Genomic DNA, 19,649 nt, shown 5'->3' with positions numbered 1-19,649 from the left:
ACCTTGGCCATTGGGTTAAAATCACAAAGCACACAAACGTGCTGCTGACATTATCAGTGGAGCAGGGTGGGCCGTGCTAGAATTTATTCAGGAACAGCAGAGTAGCAAAATGCTCCCTTTCCTAAGGCAATCAAAATGGATATGATCTGAATGGATATGATCTACTTTCACTTGCAAACCCATCTTTGGATCGATCCCCTACCCTGAGGTAACAGCTCTGAAAGGAGGGTATGATTTGGCAGAGAGTCCCACCAATGCTGTGGCTGTAGCCATGCAGTGACCCCTTACCCTGCTGCCAGGCACTCCCACTTGCAGCTGCAGGAGACACCCATCTCCACAACTTAGAATCATTATGGCTGGAAAAGACCTCTAAGATCATCTAGTCCAACCATCCACCAGTGCTGCTCACTAAACTTAGTACCACGTTTCACCACGCAGATCCACAAACTTATGCAATCAACTGAAGCACTGCAACACTGGTCTGGCTGACTTACAAAATACAGCTAACTCAGTTCTTGTACATTTGAGTTCCTTCAATCCCCTTTAGAGCACCAATACTCTCATGTCAAGACCATACACATTAGTTAGGCACCCAGAAATCGGGCTTGTAATGCTAATGTTATTTTAATTCCATCAGTTCCTTCTGCAAAGTTTCTGATCTTTACAACGTTTGATTAGTCCTGTTTCTGAAGGCAACACGTGGTACTGCTTTCCTCTTAGACATCACATCCTTCCTAACCACCTTTGCTTTCTCTGAACTTGAAACACTGAAGATAACAGTGAACTCACTGACAACACACTTGAACCTTTTTGGTTCCAACTCCTAATCTGACACACAATGTACTGGCATCACTGACTGAGTGCTTTGTCTGGACACCTAGAAAATGAGACTGCTAACATCACTTTGTGTTGCTGTCCTTTTGGAGAACTATGAGCCCATGTAAAAAATGAGCTAAAAAAAAGCACAAGAGATCAAAGATCCATTATGCAAACTGCATGCAGGTAAGACTGAGATTATGTGGAAGATACCACAGAGAACCCAAGGTTTATAAACACACACGCACAAAATATGCATTTAACACACTGTCAGTCTGCACTAAAGAAAATATTTTGCTTCTAGATGTGCACATGCTATATATGCTGGTCAACGTAAATTAGAATGGCAAAGCAAAATTGTAACTGACAAGTGAAGCTCAATGTCAAGACATTTAAAAAATGTTTCCAGAAATCTCAAAATGGTTCCTGAAATCTTAAAAAGTTATCACCTACTTATATACAAAAATATATGCCACAATTGATGTTTTTTTTCCATCATTAGTCTTAAATTTGAGTACCTAAATTCAGGAAATTAATTGCATAACGCGTTACAGCTGGGCAGTGACGGCCTTAACTAAACTGGTTTATCACAGAAACAGGGCAACAAGAAGAAGGCTGATATCTGCAGTCTTGTCTCTATCTCAGTACCGAGGACGAGCAGATGACTGCAATACCCACTCTCTTTCCTTAAACTGCATGTATGTTATTCAAGAAAAAACAACTCTAGTCAACTGATATGAATGCTGGCAATAAAGGCCATCAAGTTTTCCTTTTCTTCTTGGCTGAACTGGAAGGATTGACAGAATAATCCACAAAAGAATTAACTGCCCCACAGAGTTTTCCTCTAGAATGTTCCCCATTTGAAGGGAGTTTTACTCATAAAAATAAATACAGTGCCTCTCTCAAAGCAGTTTTTCCACAAGTCTTGGAATACATCCCCTAAGAGGATGCTAATTCTGGTTTGAAACCCTTATGAAATGCAAATCAAATAAATGGGACTGCAATTTTTCTTTTTTAAACCTACTTAGGATGTTCTCTATATACATCATATAGCAGTGGCCCCTGTTTCAAGAACGGCTTCATGCAACAGCAGGAAGAAGGCAAAGGGCTTATGGACCACAAAGATATGGCAGGAGTAATTCTTCCTGCCCTTCTGGGAGCCAGGCACATGAATTAATGTGACTACCACAAGTGTGCCAACCTGTGCCAGGTTTTACAGGTCTTTGCTGCTGCTATTTTTCCTTCCTGCCAGACTGTCAGAGGAATTTACCTCTGGTGGAGTGGACTCTGCTTAATTGTTCAAACAGTACTTGAGTCTGAACTCAAAGATGGTAATTCTTATGTGCTGGACTTCTACCAGTCCTAAGAAGCATCAAGAATGAACTTTTCCCCCCCTCCAAAAAAGAAGTATTCAGTGTTTTTCTGAGTATCCTTATTCTTTCTTCTGGTGTGTGGAAACTCCAGACCACACTGCTCCAGCCAGGCCCACCTCACCTCATACTCTTCCCAGGAAGCAGCGATCTTTGTTCAGAGAAGCATTTTCAGAGACCTTATTCAGACACAAGTAAGTTACAATTCACAATCCCAGGTGAACAAGTGCAGACAGATCACTTACAGTGCTTCTGAATTCCTGTCAGTTGTGAATCAAACAGGAATTTCAAAGTGAGCATCCACAGAAAAAGAAGACAAAATCCAAACACGTACACAGTTCTACTTCAAGCCCTACCCACAAAGTACTGCTTCCCACACTGACAAGCATCATTAGGTGAACAGAATGTGCATGCTGCCCAAAAAGCCATCCCAAGTGCCTTCTGAAAGGTTCCATTGACAGTGAGTTCCTTTTCCTTTTTGGTTAGTAGGGTATGCCTGTGGTGGGAATGCTCCCACAGCTCTCTATCTTTCCAACAAGCTTTGTGCTATCAAACCAACATGTCTTCTCAGCATTTTAAAATGCACATTAAAGTCACCCTTCACAAATTTGAGGGACAAAAACAAATTCACTGAATTGAGAAATGAAAGCCCAGTGCATGACACAAAAACTCAAGGGTACGTTCAAGTACAGCTTCCATCTCCACATCCACAATCACACCGAGTGTGTGCTGCTCACAGAAAGGTACACTAAGTCCACCACCAGCTGTCAATGCTTTCTTCTCCGTGAAAAGGAGGAGAACTGATTATATGTATTTCAGGAAAATCAGTTGTGGAAAGCTGTGGCTTTTGTTATTAAAACAACAACAACAAATTGTTGATTCAAAGGCCAAGTCTCACCCCACATCGTACATTAAAAAACAGCAAGTATTTATTTGGGAGATCTCCTTCCTTGGCCACAGAATCCACATTTGGATTCAATGCATAAAGGACATCTCTTCAGCATCAGTAGGAACTCATTTCAGCTAGCGTTTTACAGAGATCAACTAAGCAGATTTTGCAGTCCTCTCAGAGGTCAACACCACATTAGTCCTCACCATCTGTGGCTTAATTAACTATAGCTTCCTCTGGCTGCTTAGAGGTTTTCTGATGATTTAGGACGCGAATTAAATGAAAACTAGTACATAACCAACCTGAGAGTCATGCTTACGATGTTTACACAGAACAGGCTGCACATAAGAATAGGCATTTCATTAGTTCTTTAATGGTAGAAGCACTTATTTAAATTCAAACAGTGCGAATGAAAAATTCAGAGTTCTAAGAGTCAGAAGCTTGCACCTTCCATTTCCTGATCATGCACATTTTACCAGCTCAATTGTCTAATATTTAGATTTCCCTGTATTTCTGACCACACCACTTATCAACACTGCTTTTGCCCCTACTGCATCTGAAGAAACGCATTAGGTTGCTTGCAAATCTGTGCAGTACATTACTCCTTCACTTCATCCATACCTGCAACGCTTCAAAGCAAAGTGAAAGTTGCCTCAAAGAGTCATTTCACCATAAAGATGTCCAAAATCTATATTCATCAGATGGATGTATTTTTCCCTCAAGCTGCAAAATCTTGTTTCTTCTCATCCCATCAGTGAACATCTTGAGATAGTTTCCATAAATAAGCTTCTTTTTTCTTCCCCTTCTGCACCAAATAATCTGAAAATTGCATGGACTTCAACTGCAGGGAGATTCAATTTGGAAGTATTCTGAGAAACACAGTCTAAGACTGCCACAGCACTCTTCAGAGAGCAGACACAGCAAAAAGTATTGACTGTCAAACCTAGACTGCTGAGCACTTACACTACATCATTAATGACATCTTTTTAGAAGAAAAATTTCTACCATTAAAAAAAAAAAGAAAGCCATGTGAACAGCCGGCTTCAAACACACCCATATCCATGCACTCATCATCTGAAACATGCGCAGAATTGTCTCCTTGCTTCCACTCCATTAGGTAAATAGCCTTCTTTTCCTCCCCTCCCCCCTCTCCTTTTTTTTTTCCCCCTCTTTTTAACTTATTGTATCACTTGACATAGATGTCAATTTATCATTGATCTGTAATCATCTTCCAGTCATTACAATCTTTGGTTTTTAACAAACCTCACACCTTAATAGCATTCGCCTGACAATGAGTTTACAAAAGAAAAAACAGGTCTGGACAGACAGGTTACCAGAGGTATTCACAGGACATTACCTATGAATTGGTAACTCTCCTCTGCCAAGCTACAAGACTTTTCTCCAGCAGCAAAAGATGAGAATCCAACTGACACGCAAAGGCGGCGGCAATGACTGGTCCTCCAGGCAGCATCACCCAGAGCAGCCCCCGTCAAAGCAAAGTGGACCACACCAGACTCTTGCAAAGCAAAAATCAACTTTAACTGAGACTAAAATTAATAGATCTTCCATTGTTCTACTTGTCTTCCTACACCCGTGCACAGCCCCCTAGCATGTTCTTCTAAGAAGCCATTTTCTGAGCCGCTTCCAAAGGCCAGCTGCCTGCCATGCCGCCATGCTGGGAGCAGCCGGCAGCAGGCTGTGCCGCTCCTCTGAGGCTGCTGGCCACAAACAGGCTACAGGAGGATAACCACTTCTGGGGGAGACCCTAACTTCCCGCTTTACCTTAAATGGCTTTGTCTGCGCAAAGGGCAGAGGCTCAGGCTTGTAGGCAATGCTGGTGCTCTCTATGTAACCCCAACCCACACTTGACCTATTTTCTGGTGCTCCCGGGTGCACGGTCACCACTTGCCTCATGCAAACCCAGCTACTGCTGGCTACTCGTGAACCAGTTTCATGAGGCTGGAGGGCACAGCCCTCACCCCCAGCTCAGGCACAGATCGAGCTGAGTGCTGCCTTGCAGCTTCTGGGGCATAGGAAGAGGGTAGAAACACGTCCTCATTCTACGAGAGGCTCTGAATGCAGTCTTAGCAGAGGGACAGACACTTACATATTCTCTGCACCACACATTTAAGACTACAGGATCTTTGCAGCGTGTAACAGCACTACCTCTGAACAGAAAGTCAGTGCTACAGGAAAAGGTGATGAAGGCTAAAAATTTAGTCACTTTTCAACTGTCAGTTAACATCTGTCAGGAAAAGCTATCAACAATTTTCTGCTCCTCACTCTTCCTTATGCCCAACACTTCTCTCCACAAACTCTTAATTCCTTCCTCATTTCATTTGCACAATACTTAGAGAGTTGACAGTTATTTCGAATTATAATTACCAGGTTTGAAAATCAGAGGGAGTAGGGCACATTTCTCCAAGTCATGCTTTCAAGCCAGATGAAGTTGCACTGATTTGTTCAGCTGTGCAAGAATAATTCACACCGCTTAGAATATCAACCAACTTCTGTCAAAAATATAAAAGGTTATGCTATGAAAAATACATTATAGTTAGGAGTACAAAATTATAGCAGAAAAGAAAAAACTTACAATCAAGTATTTTCTCTGATTTTAGCTCACAAACACAAAAACAAGCAGAAAAATTTGCCTTGCTGGAAGACTACCAATGTCTCAGGTGGAACGTGCCCACTGAAAGCCTTGCTTCTTACAAGGCAGCACATTATTTCATACCTCTAGGTGAAAATGCAGTACAGAGAGATGGATGGAAGATGAGAGCAGCACATGGAACAAGCATGCAGCAGGGACGCAAGAAGCCGTCAACACAGAAGCAAAAGCAATGCTCAGTCAGACAGATGCTGCCACAAACAACTTAAAAATTGCTCTGGTAACTGCTACAGTAGTTTGTTCTTTGAAAAACAGAGATTAAACAAAGATGACCCTTACACTCCCGGTTATGTCACCCTGTCCGAGCATCTGGGATAAATGCTGTCATCGTAATCCCAATCTGAGTCCTGATCTGATTTGCAGATTAGGAGGGAAACAGAAGAACTATTTGCTTCAACTGTGTGGGACAGAAAGCGGAATCTCCTGATGTAATGTCTCTCTTCACCCGTGATCTAAAGACTTCCCCAAATAAGCAGCTCCTACTCCCTGAGCTGAAGGCCTGTCAGCTTGCATTTACAAAGCCATGGTAACCACTCCTACTGCTTACCTTCTTCTCCACCTACAGATAAAAGAAAGCCCAAGTGATCAGCGCTCCTCCACACCTTTTTCCTCCATCAGAGCCATACACTTGCTTCTCTTTTGTTTTCCACAGAATAATGCTTCTTGCCCATCACTGCAGGCTCCACACATCTATCACCATCATCTCAGCAATACCCAGACTACTCCCAATTATGCATTTTCTCAACTCCTGAAGAGAGACAGGGAATATCAGACTAACCCCACAGCCAGCAATTCTGAAGTCAAGTGGGGACATCAGACCAAGCTTTTAAATCACTTACTAAGCAACTCAATGCCACTACTGTAGTTATCTATGGGAAAAGAAACCTCAAAGTGCAGACGTTTCCCTGAAGCAAACAACCAGCAGAGACAAGTTAATGCTAACAAGGAGAGTAGCTAACTGAGCAGATTGTAGAAAAATCTTTTCTGTGTTGGTATTAAAATTTAAACACAGGCTCTGACACCTTGTGAATCACAAACAGCTTTCAGAAGGTATCTAACTACTCTCCAAATAGTATCACCTAAAGGACAAGCTGCACAGATGGAGGTGTCTCCAGGCAAAAAAAAAAAAAAAAAAAGTGTGCTCCTATGACCGTCAGCAGTCCAGAAAAAATGGGCTGCCCAAAAGGCAGCTCAACATCTCTAGAAGTCAAGCTAGGAGTTCAGTTCTTGATCTGGAACAGATATTTTCAGGAAACCTGAAATTGGCACCCTGGCATTAGGGCCAGCAGAAATCACTTGCAGCAGCTTGAATTGTCTGAGGTGGAAAGCAGTGCACTGCCAGCATAGTTAAAAGACAGCAGATATCGCACCTCTTGTCTAAAGGTGATCTATCTACCAGCAAGTCTTTATCCGTTGCACTGCTCAGCAACACAGTATTCTTTGATAAAACTACTGATAACTACAAGTTTAATGTATTAAAAAGCAAAGGTCTCTCAATTCAATCTGCAGAAGAAAACCATAAAACAGCAGCTGGATCACAGCTCCTGTCACTGCCTCCCGAAATGTCTCACTCCTGTGACCGACTCTCAGCTTGGCAGTGCATTACCATTAGCTCAAGAATATCAGCAGCCATTCTGCAGACGTCCTCAATTTTTATTTATTTTCTACACGAACTCCAAACTCTTCAGGAGCTCTGGGACCACGTGACTTCCACAACTCATGAGGATTACAGATACAAATACAGAATACAAAACTTTCCCAGTAATAAAAATATCTTAACCGTTTTTCTGTCAGAAGAAAAGAATGCATCTGGTATCTTTAAACAATCCTTCAAAGTAAGCTACAACATGCTTCACAGTCCTTTCAGAGGACTTTAGTCCATTTAATTACTATTACATTAATGGTTTATGTTCCAGCAGCTATCAGAGGTTTGTCTGAAATTGTATTTCCTAAGCTACTGCTATAAAGTACCAATGACCAACATATCAATAAAAAAGTAAAGTAGTGGAGACTAAAAATCGTTTCTTTCATGCTGTAAATGACCACCACTATACTAAGAATGAACTTTTCAAAGTTAATTTCCAATAGGATTGAAGGCAAAGCTGCACAGGAGCAATGTATGTGGGCTGAGAAAACAATCAGGCCATTTTCTTGCAGAACTTCCTTCAGAAGGCTGCACTCTCCTGGTATCAGGGACAGAGGCACAGAGGCTGGGTGTAAAACAGCTAGCTGATCACTGTGCAAAAGTGGTGATGCAGCCATCATCGTGTACTTTTTCATGCTAAGAGCTCTGTTCTGACCTACTGGAGCCATTTTAGGTATTTCCCTATAAATAACAGAAGCCTGACCAGCTGGGATGCATATCATATTTGGATCAACATTGCAACACTGTGCAGCTCCAGAGAAAGCAGTAGCTATGTCTTTTTATAGAACAGATGAATAATGGTTTGTAAAGAGGAAAGACTGAATTGTTAATGAGAAAACATGGATATTTCAGTTGTTGCTGCAATAAAGTCCTTGAGGAAAACTTGAGGAAGTCACTTAGGCATTGAAACTACTACTGCACTCAACTTTAACTGCAACTTGCTGAAGGCTGCAGAGAACACTTCTCATGTAGCACAGATTCTGGACTCCAAATGAGCACTTCTCACAAAGGTAATTTCAAACAGGTATAGTAGAAGAAAACGTTACAAGGTAGCAGCCATGTGGAGATTACAATTAGTCGGGGTACTCCATTTGCCTTCTGCCATGCCTCGGTGGAACTCTACTGAACATACAACCTCACAGACCTTGTAATGCTAGTTATTTAAATCCGCACAAATCCAAGAAAATCATAAATCTGACCTTTTCTTTAAAGTCAAATTCATGGATCTCTGCATAAATGAGGCTTTCTTCAGGTCAGTCACCATTCCTTATCTCCAATTTCTCAACTTTACAATTTGGGGGAAGAACACAATTGATCTTCCCCGTATAAAGCCGCTCCAAAACCCTGTACTTCCCTCATTTAAAGAGCATACCAAGTGAAACCACAGATTGCAGCAGTATTCTGTAGCAGATGCATCAACAAATCTATGTCATACCAGGGGAAGGAGCAATAACAAACATAATCACAAACATTTCATCAGATCATGTTTATTATCAGGTCAAATTTAAGCTAAAACTTAAATTCTTGTAAAAATCCACATCAATAAAATTTGAAGTTTCCTCCCTGCCCAACCAAAATGCAAGAAAGATTGCTCCTCCCTCCTCCATTTAAGCACTCCTTCCCAAGGGCTGCAGGATTTTCCTCATCCAAGTTGCTCCCCAGGGTGCTAGGAATTCCCAGTCCTACAGACAGCAACTATTTGGGAAAGCGCCAGCTGGTTATAAAAAATGAAACCAGCTTCTCTAGGAGCTGACTTTGTATCTGCATTATGAAAATAGTATTGGTCAAGATGTCACATAAGAAAAACAACTATGAAAAAAACTTCCATTTTTAATAAATCAAACGTGCGGACTGGCAATGCCCAAGGTCAGAGAACTGAGGACAAGGAGCCTCTCTTACTCCTGAGCAGTATTTTCCACAGGCATTTACTGGTGAAAAAAAAATAACCATTTGTGATCAAACACAGGACGTTCTCTTCCCAGAAACACTGGGCAGATGTGTAAACCCAGTAACATCAAGACTGCTTTTCAGAAGTACTTCCATGAAAGGCTTTGACCTCATCTTTGCGGGAAAAAATAAGTTTTGTCCCATACCTTCTGTTTCAAATTCCCAATTTTCACAGTATTTATTTCAATCCTACCTACTGATGTAGAATTCATTAGTCAAACCATTTAAGTGACTGCAAATCTGGAAAAACCAAGGGACGTGTCCAACAGGTTTTGCTTTGCTGTCACAGAGAAAGCTGCAGGCCTAGGGATGCTCCTCCGACCTGCAGCCCCAAGGCCCAGCTCTGCTGCAGCTCCCCCAATGGGGCCCAGGCACCTCCCGAGGCCTGAGGCCCTCCAGGCAGCACTCCCTCAGTCCCCGGGGCTGCAGCCCTGCTTGTGAGGTGTGCTGCCTGCCGGCCTCCCCCATGCCACTCATTTCCCCAAGGCCCATCAGACCCACAGCATCTCCACTCCCAGGTCAAACTTCACTAACACGTGGGGCAACAGGAGAGAGATGAAAGCGTGACTAAATAAGCTTTCTTTTCCTTAAGAAATTAAGGCAAAATAGGTACAGCTCCATTCCATTTACTTTGAGAATAAAGACAGGTCAAGTCCTTGGAAATGCAACTCTTACGTAAAGGCAGACACAGGGACAGGACACGGAATCGATGCACACCTCTTTCCGTTCTGGAAATGGAGGACGTGACTCCCAACCTCACTCCTCTCTCCTTACATTTACTCAGATGCAACTCTTCTGCACCACACTTGCAGCAGGCGGTGAAGGCTGGTGTGAGTCATCTGACCCACTTCTAGCTGGATGCAGCCTTTTGCTTTCCTTCACATTAGGAACTTACACTTGAACATAGATGTGTCACTAACAAGATGTTTAGATCATCGCTCCTTATGATGCTGCCAGAGAGGCCAGCTGGACTGACGATGGGTGGTCCAGACACCAGAGATACGGTAAGGAATAGAGGCAGCTCTTAGAGACAACGCCGAGAGGAGTTAAAGATGCAGAAAGTGGTGTGCTTCTGCCATCCATGGAGGAAACAAAGCCAAACACATGATGGTCACAGCTGCCAGCTGGTCAGCACCCGGAGCTCCTGGGCTGCTTCTGTCAACCACAAAGGGTGGGACAAGCCCCAAACCTCCTGCCTGCCTGGTCAGTGGAAGTGCAAGTTTATGGGAAAAGCAATTGTAGCTGCAGAAGCTATTTTTAAGCCTCAAGCCCGAAGTAGAAATCTGAAAGAAGTCTGTACTGTGTGATTATGGGCTGCTTAAATTACATACAAAAAAATACCTTATTTTACTCCCTGTTTCAACATGTTTGATTTTTTTTTTTTCTTAAATAGGTGCATGTTGTTACTACACAGGCCCTACTACACCACTTACTTGTCTGTATGAGCACGGTAATTAAACCCCAAAGCATCCAAGCCTGAAATACCTAGTATCTGTCTGTAATAACTAGAAAAGGAGAGAGCTGGAGTTGCACAACACTCCCTTCTCATGCTTTACTTCATGGCATATAGAACTTGAATTTTTAATATATCTAATAGTACTTAGATCCTCAGTCTGAGTTTCTATTTCATGGTTAGTAGGCAAGATTATTAGTATTATTATTACTAGAACAATCATTAAGGTGTGTTAGACATTTGACCTGTCAACTCTCAAGCATGCAGTGCACATTCAGGAGAGGAGCAAAGTGCACACACCTATCATTTTGCATTTAATATCTCCCACAGGGGATTTCTTGGTGCCATATCTTTACATCCAGAACCTTCAGTACAGAGGTAGACAGGCTGACCTTACCATTTTGAAATACCAAAGCAATCAGCCTTATCTTTAAAGAAAACTAATAATAATAAAAAAATATATACTCCTTCAGGAAAATGTGAGTTGGTAGGTTGGAGTGAAGAAAATTCCATCACAGAGAACTGAATTGTGCTCTTGATTCATTCTCTTGCTTGACTCATTTTGTTTTTACTTTTTTTTTTTTTTTTTTTTTTTAAACCATCACACAGGGGACTTTCTGAAGCCTGTGTGCACACCCTTTCACTTCCTTCCTTGAGTGGTGAAATACCCTCTCACAGGAAGTTTAACGATTATGAAGGAACTTAATTTGAATTCTCTGCACTGCCTCAACTGTGCACATTTGTTCCAGTGCTGCGTGCTCACAAATCCTCTGGAAACTATCTTGCTAAAACATGCACACGCACAAAAAAGCCCCTGCCACAAGGCAGTGCTTTAAGTCACACCATGGAGCAGCTGTGCTGGAAGGGCAGGGAGCCAGCAGAACCCCAGCACTATGCATGAGCACACTCCTGCTCTGCCCAACTCAGGCAGAGCTATAAAGCACTGAGCCTTGGACAAAGCAGACTTTTTCCTGGTTTTTCCACACAGGTGTTTTGGTGTGGAAAAGTACAGTGTAACACGGTTTTTGTTATTTTTCATTTGCTCCTTTGAAGTGTAAAACAACTCAGCCCAGCTGTAGAGCTGGAGCTCAGCTTTTCAGCACTGAGAGCAGAAGCACCAGCTCCAGCCCAGCGGTGCCTGGTACTGCCAGCCACCACCCAGACAGAAACACCAGGCTGATGAGATTGCACGCACCCCACACTGAGCTTCAATTCTTCTTATCCCCATCTACAGTCCTTAAAGAAAACTGCATTGCTGAAAGAAAGGCATCATCTGCTGCTTCACTTACTACATGTAATACAACTAACAGACCATCAATGGCCACAAAATAGTATTGTTAAGTTAAGAAGTTTTGCTTTTTGGTATTTGAGTGGGGTAGTTTCACTTATTTTAACAACAAACGCATGTGAAAGCATGTTTATTCTCAGTCTGCAGCAAACACCACCGTGAAGCCCACTAACTGTGGGTTTTTACTTGGAGAGAGGTCACAAAATATACATGATGCACTAGGACTGCAAAACAGAAAAATATTAGGAGCATGTGGTCTTAAAATGTGATAAGCAAGTCCATTCCTTACAGATACTAATTTAACAAAAAAAAAAAAAAAAAAAAAAAAAAAAAAAAAAAAAAAAAAAAAAACACACCATGCTGTAAATATTCTGTCCATTGCTTCCTGCAAAGGAATATAATTTTCATTTCATTGCTATGCAAATTACCACAGCAAACACATTTGCATCTGCTTTCTCCTCAGGATCCTCTTGCCACCACCATAAAAAGAACAACATGACTACATGGTCTGACCAGCCCAGATTAATGAATGAGTCATTCACAGTCACACACAAGTTTCATGTAGACAATAATACCGTTTGTATCCTCTATGAAGCAACCCAAAGAAAAGCCGCCGGAAACAAGTTGTGGGTCGGTGTTTAAGGCACCACACGTGTAGAATCCAAGGCATTTTTATGGAGAAGGCAGGATTCAAAGGAGTACACGTGTATGGGGAAAAAAAAACATCACAGAGAACTTAGATAAAAAGAACAAACACTTGGTAAACAAAGCACTGTGGAAATGGGGAAAAAAATGGAGAAAGACTAGTATCGTGCAGCTGCACACCCTGCTTATAGTAATGATATTCACCGAGCTTTTACGAAGGTCGCTGGATCTTGTAACAATTGAAACATACTTATTTATGCAAAGAGCAGACATGGCATGGGAATCTGCGGTTCATGATTCCCCAGCGAGTCCTGCCAAAGTGTCTTTAGTCTGATTCTGGAAGAACCACTTCTGGTAACGAGAGTAATTTAGCTCTCTGCCTACTCCAACTTTGTTCCTGCCAAGGCTAAGAGTGTGCCAAGTGCGCTGTTTTCTTTGCCTTGAGCAGTTGTCACCTTCAAAACGACAGCACCGCCTTATTCATGAAGCCCTTTAGCCCAATAGTTATGTTAAACAGCCCTGTATTTTGATGAGAACTAGTCTGAGCAGAACTCGTACCAAACCCTCTTCTGCTGCCCATTACAATATTACAAGTGCACGCAACGATGGGAAAAATTACTCAGTAGTTAAGAATTGTATCTGAAGTGAAATGGAGTCTTCCCACACAGATTCAAACTCTGTTTGCTTTGGCAGAAAGGTACTGGAATTTCAGGCACTAGCAGCAAAATGCAATAAAAAAGCGTTCAGATCACCATGGTCTCTGGAGGACTTCATATTGAAAATGCACAGCCATGAGAGCTTAAACCAAAAACTGAGTATGTTTAGAAAGACTTATAGTTATCTCTGCAAAGAATGGGTCCTCGGTTTGTCCTCTGCTCAAAAACTAGTCAGCAGTTCCAAACCAAACAAGGGAGAAAAAGACCATTTTTTGTACTTTTGAGACAAGCAGATTCTCACAGGAAGATTACTTGGGATTTATCTTGGATCTTGTTCTCATGGCAAAGAGAATGGAGGCCCTCCAATATAAGGAGGTGGGAAGGAGAGTGGGCAGGTAAAAGCCACCTTACATTCAGTGAGATGGGGCTAAAAATGCGCAGTCCGATTTCCAAAAATTAACAGAAAATAACAAGCAGAATGAAATAGTAACAATCTTCCTTTTAAGTTACATTTAGTGAGAAAACAGTTACACGATGACAAAATTAACATGTCTAGTGCATTCCCAGTACTTAATTTGGTTAACACTTTAAAATAGTTTCCGGTCTCTTAAAAATATAATCACTCAGTCAAGTTCTCACCTATATCATTCAACTGCAACACTCAGGTTTTACAGGCCTGCAAAGAGATACCCCTATGAATGCAGTTTCCAAAAGTTCTTATAATCATTAGAAATAAAAAAAAAATAAAAAAATCTTTGATGTCTTTTTGCTCACAAGGAATCTCCACCAGCAACCTTCTTGCAATGATAAAGTGAAGGAAGCATTTAGATGTCTGTTGTCCCCAGGCTATTCCCAATGCATGCCAATCAGCAGTCCCCACCTCAGGCTTTATCAGGTAGCTGTCTGAGGAGGGTGGAACCTCACCTTTCACACAGCAGCTGCCCTCTACATGCCACAGAAGGCTACAGTCAGGGAGATGAAGCTTGTACCTGGAACTATTTTTCACAAGCTACTGCATTCTAATGGTTTCTGGTAAAGAACCTTTGAAACTGAACTTGATAATGCTATTAATTACAGTACTATTTACAAAGATGGCAATGAGTCAGCTATTCACAAAGGATGTTTTCAAGAATGACATCTTCCATTTGTGTGCACCTTCCCAAATGGAAGCAGTTCAGGGTCTCAGATCATCAGTAAATAATCCCTGAAGAAGGACCCAAAATGTCCTAAAGCATAGCTGTGTTGCTGCCAGCCAGGCTTGGCAACAAGGCTGTTTTACAAAAGGCAGTCCTTCCCTGAGATTCAATTTGTTTTGCTCAGCTCATCTTGTGAGAAATGATCCACTGCCAAAAGGAGATTGATTACTCTTACTGGAATGAACGTTATCAAAGACACGATCTTGACAGATTTCACGCAAAGGAAAGACGCTAGCGCAAGTATTTGCTTTGTAAAATGAATCTGTGAGATTGCGGTTGGGCTCTGAGGGTGAATTTACACTTCATGGCTCAGCTGATTTAAGAGGCTGCTGCTGCCAAAGGAGGATATCCCACTGCGTTGCGTCACGCCGCCCCCCCCTCAGCAGGCTGCAGTGCTCTGCACCCTCTGCTAATCCAGCTCAGATCGCTAGCACCACCTCCCTTTCTGAAAGGCAGGGCTGACCTAGCTAGCGTGGCTTTCTGACAGTGGGAAGTGTCCTTCTCACCAAAGTCAAGCTGTCAGAGCAGCTTGAGCCGCAGCACCTCACTTCACCCTGAGAAGAGGCAGTGAGCTTCCCCACTGCAGACATGCTAAGCAGCAGCCCTGCCACGAGCTGAACCTCCCTCTCCTTTCCCCAGCATTCTCTCCAAGTCGCTTCTCTTTTTCTAGCTCTATATTTGGTATTGGGAAAAAAACGTCTTGGTGGGGGAGGAGAGAACAAGGGGTGTCAGGACAAAATTACATAGCATTTATTCAGGGCCATCTGTTATTCCAAGACTCAAAGTACTATTTCTGTATCACTGCAGTGTACCATCCCAGCCATAGGAAGGAATTTATGGCTATTCTAATTGCAATTGGTCCCATGTAAACTGAAGTATCAAATGTTTTTCTATTTATCATAAAAGATTTTTAGACCTTCTTTCAGGGAGGGGAACAAAAGTCATTATTTCTCCATTAAATACATGCACATTAATATATGACTGCATTTCTAATTAATGAAGAAGGCATTAAAATCAAAGCTTCTGGAACTTTTAGCAGGCTTAGAAACAACAGCATGAAACAGTTCATTTTTGATACAAGAAAAACACTTTTCCTGCTCATTCTCAAACAAACAATAAGTCAGACATCACTGTCCTACTGCAAAGGCCTAGAAATCAAAGCCCGGTTTCAGGAGGACAGATATTATCTGCTCTACAATTAACTGCACTTATTAACCTTTAAAGGGATCAGATATTTCATTTAAAAGGTGGTTCAATGACATTAGCTGCGTGCTACTCCTAAGCATCATCAAATTCCCCAGACCAGACGTAATGTTTCACAAAATGAGGAGCACTCACTGCCAATAATCAATAGGAAATGGCTCCTGCAGCACAGAACCCGACTGTGGAAAGGACTTCTCATGCCCTTCACATAATAATCACAAGGATTTTAACTCGGTTAACACGCAGTACACATATGCTGACCACACTGCTTACCTGATAGGGCTGAAAGGCACTATCCTCAGTTATAAAATCCAGCTGTTTGTCCACAAGGAATTCTACTGCAGTAATCGAATCGTATACACTTTTTCCAACCAAGGGCTTGAATGTCTATAGAAAAAAAGAAGAAAACGAACAAATTAAAAAAAGCTCAGCACATCAAACCCCCAGGACTGCATAAACACTGACGCAGTACTTCTTCCATCAAAACAAGTTAAAACAGAGTAACAATTGCTAATTAGACAAGAAAGGAGAGATTTGTGTTTTTCGCCTTTCCTTTGCGACGTTGGTGGAAAAAACAGCAAGAAAAGGGAACTGTAACATACATTCTTCCTTTCCCTCATTGTTCTTGAGCAAGAGTGTTTACCACAGAAGCTCAAAGTGCAGGAGCACGATTATATCTTGAACATACAGCTTAGCACGCAGATCCTCTCTCTGCCTGCAGGACCAGCTAGCGCAGCGGTAATTACAGCGAGGACACCGAAGTGGAAACAACTGCAGACACGAGAATGCTCCCCTTCCTGTTCTGAAATCGTTCACCTTGCCTCAAGTCAACCCTCTCATTTCCCTGAGCCTCTGCATCTCCTCGGCGGCTGCCCGCCTCCCCCGCAGCCGCTCCTCCCTGCAGCAGCCAGCTGCTCCGCACAGCCGCTCGCCCGCGCCTCAGCCGGCCCCGTGCCAGGAGGCCTGGACGCGCTCCACCAGCGAGGGCAGGCCGCGGTGCCATCTGGCCGCAGAGCCGCACAAAGCGGCCCCCGGCCCCCCCGCAGCGGGCTCTGCGCAGGCGGGCGGAGGGAACGCTGACGGAAAGAGCTCTCCCGGAGAGGGGCTGAGCAGTCCCTGCGTGCTGGCAGGCTTCCCTGGAACGAGCGCGGCTGTGCCGAAAGGAGATGAGTCAGGTGGAAAGGAAATCCCAGCGGATGGAGGGGAGAGAATGCGGCTGGCTCTGAAGGCAGACGGCGAGCGGCAAGAGGAAGGCACTAATGAACAGCAGAATGAGCAGGATGCGAGGGAAAACGTGGAGGAACTGAACACCAGGAAAGAACTGAAAATGGGGCTGAGGGAAAGCAGCAATGGCAAGCTGCCCTCTGGGACCTGACTAAAACCAGAATTCAGGAGAAGACGGAGAAACAAAGGCCAGCCCAGCCGCACACAGCACTGCAAAGGCCGCCGTGCCCTGTAGGTCACCCCAGCTGCGCCAGCCCATCAGACGCAGGCTGAAGGCGGTGATGGTTCCGTGAGGCAGCACGAGGCCCCAGAGCCACTGCGGGACAGTGAGCTGCCCACAGCCGTCCATGTGTCAGCCGCAGCCTTGGAGGGAGCTCAGGGCGCCGCTCTGTTCTGTACAAGTGCTGCCCTGTGCTTCCTCCCCAGCGTAGCCCACATCCCTGGGGAGCTGAAGCCATGCCCTTGCCAAGCAAAGGAGTGCCTTTCGTTGGGGCTGCATCTTACTTTCTAATAAACATACCCCACGCTACAAACGTACAGATTTAGCACACTGCATCCTCCTTTCTGCTTTATTTAAGGTTTCACCTCAGTTGTTACCCTTTCTTGTGCAAGCAAGGGGAAAAAACACCACGCCATTGGGCAGCCAGCCATCTCGGTGACACGATAACTGGATGAAAGGGCGAGGAGGGCAGGAGAGCACGATAATATTCTAACTGCAGCCTGCATAGCAAATAGTTATTTAACCTCTAATGGCTCAGAAAGGCCCTTTGCTCTTGCCCCACCGTTCCAGATTGGCTCTTGCAGTGCTAATGGTTTGAGTTAGGAGGGTGGAGCTCACACCACTGCATTGCAAAGCATGAGTGTACAAACCCACAAGTGGATAAACTTTCCTTCACAACGTCAGTGCTGCAGCCTTTGGGTTTTTCATTTGCCCCCAGGTCTAAGCAGACACCACCTGACTTTTTCACACCATTCCCCTTCCCTTCTGTCCCATTATTTGGGTCAGGAAACGCATTTCTGAGCACAAACAGGACATACCACATGGTTAGCTGAAAGGAGACTGCATGGAATGCAGTTGCAGTTATCACTCGGGATTTAGAAAAGACGACAGATTAAGGTGCGGGTGAGCCACGAGTTTATCTTACTGCTGGCATTAAAAGAACCAGTTCCAAATATAGATCTGCAAGCGTGATTATGCCAAGGAGAGAAACGTAATGCCTCCTCATTTGCTTTCACAGATCTAAGCCTCCAGACAGGCCAACGCCCCCTAAATACACATGTGAAGGATGTGGGCCATCCCACAAGCACAGAGGAAAAATATGTAAATAAATAAAGCAAAACTATGCCATGTCACATACATCCTCCTACAGAGATGGCTGCTCTACCGCACATAAGCTGCCATCTGTCAGGCCCCGGAGAACCTCCACATTGCCAAAGCACCACCAAACCCCACCCTTCAGAAGCTGCCTTCTGAGGATGGCCTTGGGCTCGGGGCAGGGCAGGGCACCGGGGCACTCGAGCAGGGATGGACGTGACCCAACCTCACACCGTGCGTGCACAAAGGCAGCTTGGCCGGGCGCTCCACATGCAGCAGCCAGCTGCTGGAGGCAGGCACGCGGGACGTGCAGCGACACGAACACGGGCTGAGGAGCTCCCTGCAGAGGAAGGCGCTCCCTTTTCCATTCCCAAGCAGAGGATGAGCCTAGGAAGGCTTGAACCAGCACAAACTCAATGCCACGCTCAAGTCTCCCCCTTCAAGCTGGCGCTGAGCATTCTTTGACACCCACATTAACTTCTCTCTCTGAAGGCCACGATGAAGAACACACACTCGATTTTAAGTGACATCTGACTTCAGCGTTCCTCTGAACCGCTGCTCTGAAATACAGAACCCCAAAGTCCCACTGCTTTATCTCATCAGCTCTGACTGCCCGCTCGGCCACGAGGAGCCCTGCCCACCGACGCTGCCCAAGCCCCCGATTCCGGAGGTCCCCTCTCGCCGCCCAGGCAGTGCCACGGCCCCCGGGGCCGCGCACACCAACCCGGCGCAGCTCACGGAGACGTTAATTTGCATGTGCCGTTAGGAAAACTTTTCTACGCGGCGCGGAGCTCCTCGGTCGGCGTTAGCGCGGCGCTGGCACCTCTTCTTATGACAATCGTTACGCTCCGGGATGGCCGCCCCTCCTCCAGAACCGGCTGCGGCCGCGGTGTGCTCCGAGGAGAACGCCGTGCTGCGGGCCGGCACTGGGGCCGGCTCCCCTGCCCTCCGTTCCCCTCCCCTCCCGTCCCGGCGCGACGGGCTGCAGGGCGGCCGTTACGGGACGGTCCCCGCGGTCCGGGAGCGACGTGGCCGTTGGGCGGCCGGGGCCGCCACGAGGCCGAGCCCTTCCCGTAGCGCCGCGAGCCGCGGCCGCCGCCGGAGCCGTTTCCGACGACGCTCCCCGACGACTGGCGGCCGGCCCGGCTCGCGACCCCGGAAGGCAACCTCCAACCGCCCAGCTCCTCGGCCCGTCCGCCCCCGCCGCGTGGCCGTGCCCGCCGCACAAAGCCCAGCCCGGCCGCCCCCCGCGAACAAAGGAGCGCGGGGCCCCGCGGAAGGAAGAGAGAGAGAGGAGGAGGAAAGGGTCCCCGCTGCGCCCCCCGCACTCACGT

General features: G+C 44.9%; 1 protein-coding gene across 2 annotated transcripts in view; it reads right to left on the bottom strand.

Annotated features, from left to right (window-relative positions):
* Positions 1-19,649, bottom strand: part of JMJD1C (jumonji domain containing 1C) — a 100,535-nt gene that overhangs the window by 38,677 nt on the left and 42,209 nt on the right. For both annotated transcript variants that reach the window (XM_042818569.1, XM_042818568.1), the window contains exon 2: positions 16,050-16,163. The gene's annotated coding sequence lies outside the window, so the exon portion shown is untranslated. The remainder of the gene's footprint in view (positions 1-16,049; positions 16,164-19,649) is intronic.

Source organism: Centrocercus urophasianus, unplaced genomic scaffold (genome assembly GCF_019232065.1).
Source record: "Centrocercus urophasianus isolate 14NV4802_14NV808 unplaced genomic scaffold, USGS_Curo_1.0 seq_17, whole genome shotgun sequence".
In the NCBI taxonomy this organism is placed as follows: domain Eukaryota; kingdom Metazoa; phylum Chordata; class Aves; order Galliformes; family Phasianidae; genus Centrocercus; species Centrocercus urophasianus.
Note: the sequence above shows the minus strand (reverse complement) of the source record. Positions and strands in the feature narration are given on the sequence as shown.